At 44.3% G+C, this 10,198-nt stretch overlaps 1 protein-coding gene across 4 annotated transcripts in view; it reads left to right on the top strand.

The window, feature by feature from the left end:
• Positions 1-10,198, top strand: part of Hipk1 (homeodomain interacting protein kinase 1) — an 84,675-nt gene that overhangs the window by 19,759 nt on the left and 54,718 nt on the right. Inside the window, exon 1 of one of the 4 annotated variants that reach the window (XM_013349890.2) lies at positions 9,842-10,019. The exons of the other annotated variants lie outside the window; for them this stretch is intronic. The gene's annotated coding sequence lies outside the window, so the exon portion shown is untranslated. Of the gene's footprint in view, positions 1-9,841; positions 10,020-10,198 lie in introns of those variants that run through there. 4 annotated transcript variants of the gene reach the window in all.

Genomic DNA, 10,198 nt, shown 5'->3' with positions numbered 1-10,198 from the left:
AACTCACAGAGATCTGCCTGCCTCTGCCTCCCGAGTGCTGGGATTACAGGCGTGCGCCACCACCGCCCGGCCTGTAGTTGTTTCTTATGTACCTTATTCTACTCTAATGTAAACACCAATATGTTTCATTTGGTTGACTTTAGTTTGTTTTGCTCACTGCTGCCGTCTGAGTTTGTAGACAGTATCACAGGTTCTTAATAAACATTTTTAATGAATCTGGATGAATAGGAGATTGATTGTTGTCTTAGTTTGCATTTTGTTGTTATTATAAAACACTGACCAAAAACAACCTGGGTGGGGGAAGGGTTGGTTTTAGCTTATAGTCTATATATTTATTGTCCATCATTGAGGGAAGCCAAGGTAGGAGCTTCAAGAAGAAACTAGAGAGGAATTCTGCTTGCTGGCTTGTTTTCCCTGGCTGGTTCAGCTCTCCTTCTTAAATAGCTCACCCGCCCAGGTATGCCACTGCTCACAATGGGCTGAGCCCTTCTATAATAATCAGTAGTCAAGAAAATGCCCCAAAGATAGGCCCGAAAGCTAATCCAATGGAGGCAGTTCCTAAATTTAGGTTCTCTCTTCCCTGGTGTCCCAAGTTAACGACCAAGATTAGCCTTCACAAACATCTTTTAGACTGTCCTTCCTCAACAAATACCATTCCTTTTAAACAGGAAATAAAGCAGAGTTCTTGGCTCTCAAGAAACTAACAATGCAGCCGGGCGATGGTGGCGCACGCCTTTAATCCCAGCACTCGGGAGGCAGAGGCAGGTGGATCTCTGTGAGTTCGAGACCAGCCTGGTCTACAGAGCTAGTTCCAGGACAGGCTCCAAAGCCACAGAGAAACCCTGTCTCGAAAAACCAAAAAAAAAGAAACTAACAATGGCTGGGTGGGTATGGTAGCACATGCACACCTTTAATCCTGGCCATCGGAGGCAGAGGCAGACAGCTCTCTGAGTTTGAGCCCAGCCTGGTCTATAGAGCAAGTTCCGGGACAACCAAGGCTACAGAGAAACACTGTCTTGAAAAACAAAGCAAGGAGAGAGGTAGGTAGGGGAGTGGGGAGAAAAGGGGAGATGAACTCAGAGAGGGAGGCAGGAGATCTCAGAAGTGGCTTATAGGTTAAAGCCAGAAGCTTGGACTTTTCTAAATGCCATAAGATATAGGATGCTTTAAAGTAGAGCGCTATGATCTGAGTTACATTTTTATAGCAATAGATGGAGAGGAGAGAAGAAAGAAGGCAGGAGACTAAGTCAGTAGTGAGAAATGATAGTGGGCTCTATTGGGCTTTAGGAAGAGGCTTGACCACAGGTCTGAGGTGAATCTGTTAGAGTCTCCTCTTTAACAGAAGCAGCTTCTAGGGCATACCTTTTCTTTCACAAAGGAAAAGTACGCACAAAACTCTATCCATGATAATCCATCCTCTTCTGTACCCTGCATGGCTTCCAACTCAGGATCCTTCTGCCTGAGCACCACCTCCTGCAATACCACATCCAGCTAGAGTGAGCCAATTTATATGTAACAGATATTTTATAGAGTAACAGTATTTCCTATAATGGACATCTTTCATACTTTTTAAAAACATACAAAAGCATGTTTTACTGTCTTGGTAGTCACCATAGGCTTGGGATCAGAGGTCACATTTCCTGAGAGACTGGGATTCCTTTAAGAAATTCATTTTGCGCCGGGCGGTGGTAATTGTAGCACTTAGGAGGCAGAGGCAGGTGGATCTCTTGTGAGTTCGAGGCCAGCCTGGTCTACAGAAGGAGTTCCAGGACAGGCTCCAAAGCTACAGAGAACCCCTGTCTCGAAAAACCAAAAATAAATAAATAAATAAAATAAAAAGAAAGAAAAAGAAAAAAAGAAAAATTCATTTTGCATTGTGTATGCACATGCTGTGGCAAGCTTGTGGACAGACATTGTCAGAGGACAATTTGTGGCAATCAGTTCTCTCCTTCTGCTATGTAGGTTCTAAAGGCCACTTAAGTCATCAGACTTGACAGCAAGTGTTGTTACACATCCAGTCATTTTACACTCTAGTCCAGCTAGCCTCAAACTTGCAACAATCCTCCTGCCTCAGTCTGTAATCCTGGGATCAGCATGAGTCATTATATCTGCCCAAGACTAGGATTTTTCAGTGAAAAAACAATTGATTAGAGAGCACTTGATATTTGAAAGTTATTTCAATGATCATGAAAATTTAATAGTATGAAATTTTTTTAAATTTCATATACATTGGTGTTTTGCCTACACGTATGTCTGGCTGAGGGTATTGAGTCTCCTGGAACTGGAGTTACAGACAGCTGTGAATCACTATGTGGGTGCTGGGAATTGAACCTGGGTCCTCTGGTTCAATTAGACAGTGCTCTTAGCCACTGGACCATCTTTCCAGCCCTGCCCCTAAACATGTAACTCTCGATCTTTGAGTATCTGCATCTAAGCAGAGAGATCTGTAAGCTCTAGTTAAGATTGAGATGCTCTTGTGTGCTCTCTTTGTTCTAGTTACTTGGCTGGCTATTATGGGGAGATTGCCTGAACTCAAGAGTTCTAGGCCAGCCTGGGTAACATAAGTATATCCCATCTCTTAAAACAATGCTCTCATGAAAGATACATCCTAGTCAAACCGTCTGAATTGGGTCTATTCATTTAAGTCACCAAGTTGTAATATTCTATATCCATTCAGAACAGGACATAAATGAAGGCTGTGAGATTGCAGTCTTTCTTTGTAAGGTTCTAGACTCTGCTTGTTAAGATAGGACTGCAGAAATCCTTATCGAAGGTTAATTGACAAACAACAAATACATATAGGGGATGTGACTTTTTTTTTTTTTTTTTTTTTGGTTTTTCGAGACAGGGTTTCTCTGTGGCTTTTGGTTCCTGTCCTGGAACTAGCTCTTGTAGACCAGGCTGGTCTCGAACTCACAGAGATCCGCCTGCCTCTGCCTCCCGAGTGCTGGGATTAAAGGCGTGCGCCACCATCGCCCGGTGGGGATGTGACTTTTTTATGTGTGTAAGATGAGATCTCTTTTCATAACCTAGTCTGCCCTCAAACTTCTAACACTCTTCTGCTTTTGCTTCTGTCTTTTGAGTGCTGGGATCATAAGTGTGAAGTGCCACACTGGGTCAGTTGGTGTGTGTGTGTGTGTGTGTGTGTGTGTGTGTGTGTGTGTGTGTGTGTGTGTTTCTGTCTTCTGCTCAACCCCCAGTGCTGGTGTTTGTTAGGGTGTACCTGGATTTTACATGGGTGCTGGTGTTAGGGTGCACCTGGATTTTACATGGGTGCTGGTATTAGGGTGCACCTGGCTTTTACATGGGTGCTTGGGATCCATACTCAGGTTTTCGTACTTGTTTGTCACGATGCTGGGGATTTGAACTTGGGTCCAACATCTGTGTGATAGGCACTTTACCAATGGGGCCATCTCCCTGGCCCCCAGTTACCAGTGTTGAAGTATTTGTGGTTCGCATCTCCCAGACTTTCTGATTTCCCAGTGGATGTACTAGATGTGAATGGTAACAGGTAGCTGTAGACACGGGATGCCTTTAAAAGGAACTTCTCCTCTTCCTTTCTCTTCTCCCTGACTCCACTTTTCAAGACAGGGCTTCCCTATGTAGTTCAGACTGACCTGGAGCTATCTCTTACCCCAGGTAAGACTGAAACTCACAATCTCCCTACTTTTCAAAGTGACTTTTAAAAATAATGGTAAAAAATGTTAAATTCACAGCTATCAATGAAAATTCCTCATTTTGACAAGGATTTGGTTTTTCAAGTTAGGGTTTCTCTATGTAACCACCCCAGCTATCCTGGAACTTGCTTTGTAGATCAGGCTGGCCTCAAACTCATGGAGATCAACGTACCTCTGCCTCCCAAGTGCTGGGATTAAAGGTGTCTGCCACCACTGCCCCTCCTTTTATTACTGAGGTGAAATTGAAGTTACATGCAATTAGCCAGCTATTTTAACGTGCACAGTAAAGTGGCATTCAGTGAGCTCACACCATGCAATGAACACTGTTCTCCAGTTTCACAGTTCCCTTGTTTTGGTTCCTCATATTTCAATCTTCCACTTAAATCTCATAGGCATGCCCTTCTCCCAGACTCTTACTCCATCAAACTGTCATTTTCTCTGGGACTTGGTCTTCAAAATGTCTTCTCACCCCCAACATTCATGATATATTTGGCCTTCAAGAAACCAATTAAGTGGTCAAAACTTGTCTTGGTTAATCCTAGGGTAAGTGAGTGAGAAAGTAATCAAAAAAGGTGGATAGCTCTGACCCATGTAGATTTTTTCAATATTGAAAGCTAGAAAAAGGCATTGCCTAGAATAAACCCTATCACTCATTTGGATCAGAAGTCCCTTCCCAGCTGACAGCCACCATCCAGAAGCACATTACTTCTGCCTGCGTGGTGCCTCTAAGCTTGATCTCTTAAGATTAAGATTGATACTTAAGATTAGTAGTGGCTATTTAATTGCCAGATCTAGTGGGTACACCAGTCCACCCCCCTTTACTTTTCAAAATCTTTGAACACCACAGATCAGCGTTTTCTTTTAGAAAGCATCGTTGTCTGAGGTTTCTGTCCTGCTCGGTTCCTGCAGTTGTTAAGTCCCAAAGAAATCACACAGAGGTCTACATTAATCATAAACTGATTGGCCCATTAGCTCAGGCTAATTAACTCTTATAACTCTTATAACTATTATTAACTCTTATAACTTATATTAGCCCATTATTCTTATCTGTGTTAGCCACGTGGCTCGGTGCCTTTTTTAGCGGGGCAGGTCACATCTTCCTTCTTCTGTATCTGGGCAGGACTCCAGAGGGAGTTTCCCTCTTCCCAGAATTCTCCTGTTCTCATTGACCCACCTCTACTTCCTGTCTGGTTGTCCTGCCTATACTTCCTGCCTGGCTACTGGCCAATTAGCGTTTATTTAAAACATAATTGACAGAATATAGACAATTGTCCTACACCAAAGCATCAAAGAGACTTTCTCCTATTATCAGTAAGCTAAAAATCCCTGCAAATAGAAAATATATCCCACAGTGGCTTTGTTAAGATAAACTCTAGAAATGGGGGCAGTTCCAGGTTTATTCAGAAGCTCAATGACCCACTCATTCCACTGTTCTTGTTGTCCCCCAAATGCTGTCTCTATTGCTCCTCATGACAGCTTTAGGCTCATGTCTGAATTCCTTTCTCTCAAAAAGTGGATAGATGCAGGAAAAAAAGACTTTTTCTTCCAGGAAGTAGTGGTGCAAGCCTTTAATCCCAGCTTTAATCCCAGAGGCAGGCTGATCTCTGTGAGTTCGAGGCCAGCCTCGTCTACAGAGGGAGTTTCAGGACTGGCTCCATAGCTACTGTGAAACCCTGTCTCAAAAAAAAAGTGTATATATAAAATATAAAAAAGTGTATATATGAAAATATCATATGCTTTTTCATAAATATATACAATGTAGTCTGGATGTATTTGACAAAGTGTATATATGAAAATAAAGTGTATATATATATATACTTTAAATGTATATTTTATGTATATAAATATACACAGATATGTATTATATATAAATATATATACAAACTTTAAATACACACACACAGACTTTTTCCCCTCAAAGTAGTTTATTTTTTGACACAGGGTTTCATTTTGTAGCCTGTACTAACTTGATAATCACTATATAGACCAGGCTGGCCTCAAACCTATAGTATTTCTCCTGCCTCTGCCTTCTAAATGCTAGGATTATGAATATATACCACCAGGCATGGCCAGTGCTCCATGCAGGGTCTCACTGTGTAGTTCTGGGTGTCCTAGAACTTGATATGTGGACCATGCTGGTCTCCAACTAACATATATTTGACTGCCCCTGTGTTCTGAGTGCTGAGATTAAAAGCATGCACTACTATTCCCAGTTTTGACCAGTGCTATCTTAAAAAAAAAAAAAAACAAAAAACAAAACAAAAAAAAAAAAAAACTTCTCCAGGAGGCTAGCCTACAAATTTCACTGGCCAGAGCTGGATCCACATCCAGATTACCAGAAGTGGTTTATGCTAACTTAGTCTCTGAATTGTATGGAGGAACTTGACTTGTCTTCCTTAAAAATCAAAGGATCAGGGGGCTGGAGAGATGGCTCAGAGGTTAAGAGCACTGGCTGCTCTTCCAGAGGTCCTGAGTTCAATTCCCAGCAACCACATGATGGCTGACAACCATCTGTAATGAGATCTGGCGCCCTCTTCTGGCATGGAGGTGTACATGCAGGAGGCACATTGTATAAGTAATAAATAAATCTTTAAAAAAAAATCAAAGGATCAGCTGGGCGATGGTGGCGCACACCTTTAAATCCCAGCACTTGGGAGGCAGAGGTGGGTGGTCTCTGTGAGTTCAACGCCAGCCTGGTCTACAAGAGCGAGTCTCAGGAGAGGCTCCAAAGCTACTGAGAAACTCTGTCTTGAAAAACCAAAACCCAACAAACATCAAAGGATCTTCTACCTTGCAGTCTGGGATTAGACTGCTAGGAAAGTGCCTTTGGTTCAGAGGTGGATTTTCCCTTTAAAACACTCTCTCTTCCCTGGCACGTAGGCTCAGCTGTAACACCCAGCACACCTTCACATTAACAGCATCCATACCCTAGAGTTCCCACCACTGAAGATGTGCAGAACAGATGTGTGTGTTCATTGCACACAGGCCTGGCTTACAAAATCTTCCCACACTGGCCTCAGAGGTTAAAAGCACTTGTTGCTCTTGCAGAAGACCTGGGTTCTGGCCCCAGCACTCACATGGTGGCTCACAACCATGTAACTGCAGTTCCTGGGGATCTAACATCATGTTCTGACTTCTGAGCCCATGTGGTGCACATATAGACGCCCAGGAAAAAAGCACAGGCATAAAATTAAATTGGGGGTGGGGGGAGAGACAGGATTTCATTGTGTAGCTCTGGCTGCTCTGGAGCTCACTATGTAGACCAGGCTAGTCTCAACTCACAGAAATCATTTGCCTCTGCTTCCTGAGCGCTGGGTTTAAAGGCTTGCACTACTACATTCAGTTCCAAATGAATCTTTTTAAAAAAAAAAATTTAAATCCTTACAATCCACATTCTTCCTTTCCTTTTTTGTGCTCAGATAAAGGATTAGGTGGAGAAATGAAAGGCTCTAAAAAATAACAAAGCTAAAGAATCTGGTTGAAAGGTACACGAATCCTTGAATGCCTTCTTGGAGTCAAATATCCCTCGTACCCCTAGCTACCCAATCTATTAAATAGAATTTGATAATCTTAAAACACCAAGGTATTTTTTTTTCAAGACTGGATATCACTGTGTATCTCTAGGTGGCTTGGATCGTTCTGTCTACCAGGTTGACCTCAAAGTCATCGAGATTAGTTTGTCTCTGCCTCCTGGAAAAGTAGCTTTAAAAAGTTACTCGAGCCAGGCGGTGGTGGCACACACCTTTATTCCCAGCTCTTGTGAGGCAGTGGATCACTGAGTTCAAGCCCAGCCTGGTTCCAGGAGTGAGTTCCAGGACAGGCTCCAAAGCAAAAGAAAGAAAAAAAAATAATAGAGACAAGGTCCAAGGCTGTAGTCCAGGCTGGCCTTGAACTCCTGATCTTCCTGCCTGTACCTCCCAAGGGCTGGGACTGCAGGCCTGTGCCACTAAGTTTGGCTGCAAGTGAGTTCAGACTCTGCTTTGCCCTTCCAGCTTCTCACAGCCCCATCTCCTTTTCCAGCTGCTCCGCCCTTGTCTGGGAGGGAGTACTTCATCTGCCCCTCTCCAGTTTTCCTCCACTCCAGCCAGCTGTCTTCCCTACTCCCACTTCTTCCTTATTAGTCCTCTGATTAAGCCTCTTTATTAATTTTCAAAATGTGAGTCTCCCTGTTTACTAATCCGGCACCAGCGAGAGGAGCTGTAAACTGCAGGCTCCATCAGTGCATGGGCTGTGCCGTTTCATCTTTAGTTTCTAGCAACGTCTGGCACACAGCAGTTACCCTAACTCTAGAGATTTGGTGAATGGGTTACCGACTTGTCGCTGCACCAAACTTGGAGCTTTGTTGACTAGTGCATGCTTGAATATGGTCTTCTCTGATGGTGCTCTCTGACTCCATTATTCAAGTCATGTGTATTTGTATTCATTTTTCCTCACTAAACTGCAAACTCTGGGAGGGAAAAGACTGTATCTTACTCATCTTTCACCTGAACCAGTGTCTAGGGAGTGTCTGGCATGAAGCAGTTTGTTGGATGAATGAGCGAATAACATTAGCAAGGAAAATACTAGACTTTGAAAAGTTCCCTGAAGATCAGAAAACAAACAAATAAAACAAAACAAATCCTGGAAGCTGGGTTGTAGTGACACACACCTTTAATCCCAGCACTTGGGAGGCAGAGGGAGTCGAGGCCAGCCTTGTTTACAGAGTTCCAGGATAGCCATGATATTACATAGAGAATCCCTGTCTCGAAAAAACAAAAACCAAAAAAACAAACAAACAAAAGTTCCCTGAAAAATGTGACAGATTGAGGAAAAGAGTTAAGAACAGTGAAAATAGAGAGTAATTAATGTAACAAAGGCACAAATAGCAGGCAGATGACGGTGCTAGATCAGACCTGGGAGTCAGTCAGAAAAGATTCTCTACAGGTAAAATTGGAGACATTTTACACACAGAAGGGACATAACAAGAGAGTAAATTAGAAGCCGGTCATGGAGTTCTGGTGAAGTATGGCAAAATATGCAATTCATGACTAAAGCCTGCTTTTAAAGCAGGATCTGTTCAACCCCAGCCTCAAGTTTCTGCCTTCTTCTTGGCTCACTAAGCAGGCATGCTCATTCATTCTTGTGTCTTGATATTTCCAGGGCCAGGCCAACGTGGGGACTTCATGTTCTCTAAACAGAAGGAAGTTTCTGTGAGAATGAGCAAACAAACCTGCCCTCTGGGACTGAATGCTTTTGCTAACCCTGGCTCTCCAGGGAAATGAACTTCCCTGTTCCAGTGGTAAGAAGAGAAAGTCAAATGACCTTCCTTAAAAGGTATTATAGGATAGTCTAGAAAAATTTTTTGAGGTGAATTCAAAGAAATCAAGGATGTATATAGTAAGTGAGGTGTCAGAAACATAACAGATAGAAAGGTTTCCGAAGTCTGCTCCCCTCCTCAGAGAAAGAACATGTAAATTAAATATCCATGGTGGCAGTGACAGACAGTCACTGACTTTAGTAATCTGTGAGATGGGACACGTGGATTCTCCCCCAAACTCACTTTGTAGACCAAGCTGGCCTTCAACTCACAGATCCACCTGCTCTGCCTCTTGAATCCTCGGATTAAAGACAAGAACCATCACGCCCTACTCTCATAAATACTAGCCTCTAAAAATGTTCCCCATTTCAGGCGTCAACATTTTTACACGGCAGAAGGCATATCTGAAGGCCTACAGCATCGCTTGAGGCTGAGTTGGCAACTGTGTATTAAGATAACCCAGTTTTCAGTGTCCGTTTTCTTAGAACATTGTGCCCAGCGCGCTGTTTCCTGAGTCCTCTGCCTCTCTACCGTCTGTGGAGGTAAGAACATTTTCGTTTACTGCATGCATTTAGGAGCTGAGTTCGGAGTAGTTGTTTTCTTCTTTCCTCTCACACCGCAATGGGAACGCTTCAGACAGTATAGGGAGGCGTCCAGATCCCGTCTGCTGCCAGAAAGTACTCGACATGGCAGCGAACCACTGAAGCCTAAACTGAGATAATTCTTCATCCTCGGGGCTTCTCAGGTAGTCTATGTCTCCCCGAGCTGCCCAATAGCTAGGATACGCCTGTGTGTGTGTGGGGGGGGGGGAGAATCACACTGGTTTGGGGTGATGTCACATAGGCTGAGATGACATCTACCAGCGGGAAACCCGACAGCCTCCAGACGTCGGTAAACCACCTCGGAGACTGCTGAGCGGAGGGGGCCGGGGAATCCGGTCCCCACACACCGTCCACGCTGGCTCCCCACGGAGGCCCACCCGCTCCTGCGGCCCGCAGCACGAAGCAATGATCCCGACCGGCCCGCTCCTCCGCACTTCCGCCTCAGTAGGTGTCATGGCGCTAGCTGGCTGAATGGTTCCGGCGAGGCGGGGCCGGCCGGATGAGGGCGGGCGCTCGGGGCTCCATTTGTCGGGTCTGGCGACAACGGCAGCTGCGGAGCGAAGGGCCGGGCCGTGGCCCCGGACGGCAGCGGGAGGGCGAGGCGGGAGCGCGCGGCGCTGAGG

The sequence above is a fragment of the Microtus ochrogaster genome, chromosome 21, assembly GCF_000317375.1.
Source record: "Microtus ochrogaster isolate Prairie Vole_2 chromosome 21, MicOch1.0, whole genome shotgun sequence".
NCBI lineage: Eukaryota > Metazoa > Chordata > Mammalia > Rodentia > Cricetidae > Microtus > Microtus ochrogaster.
This window is presented reverse-complemented; position numbering and strand designations above follow the sequence as displayed.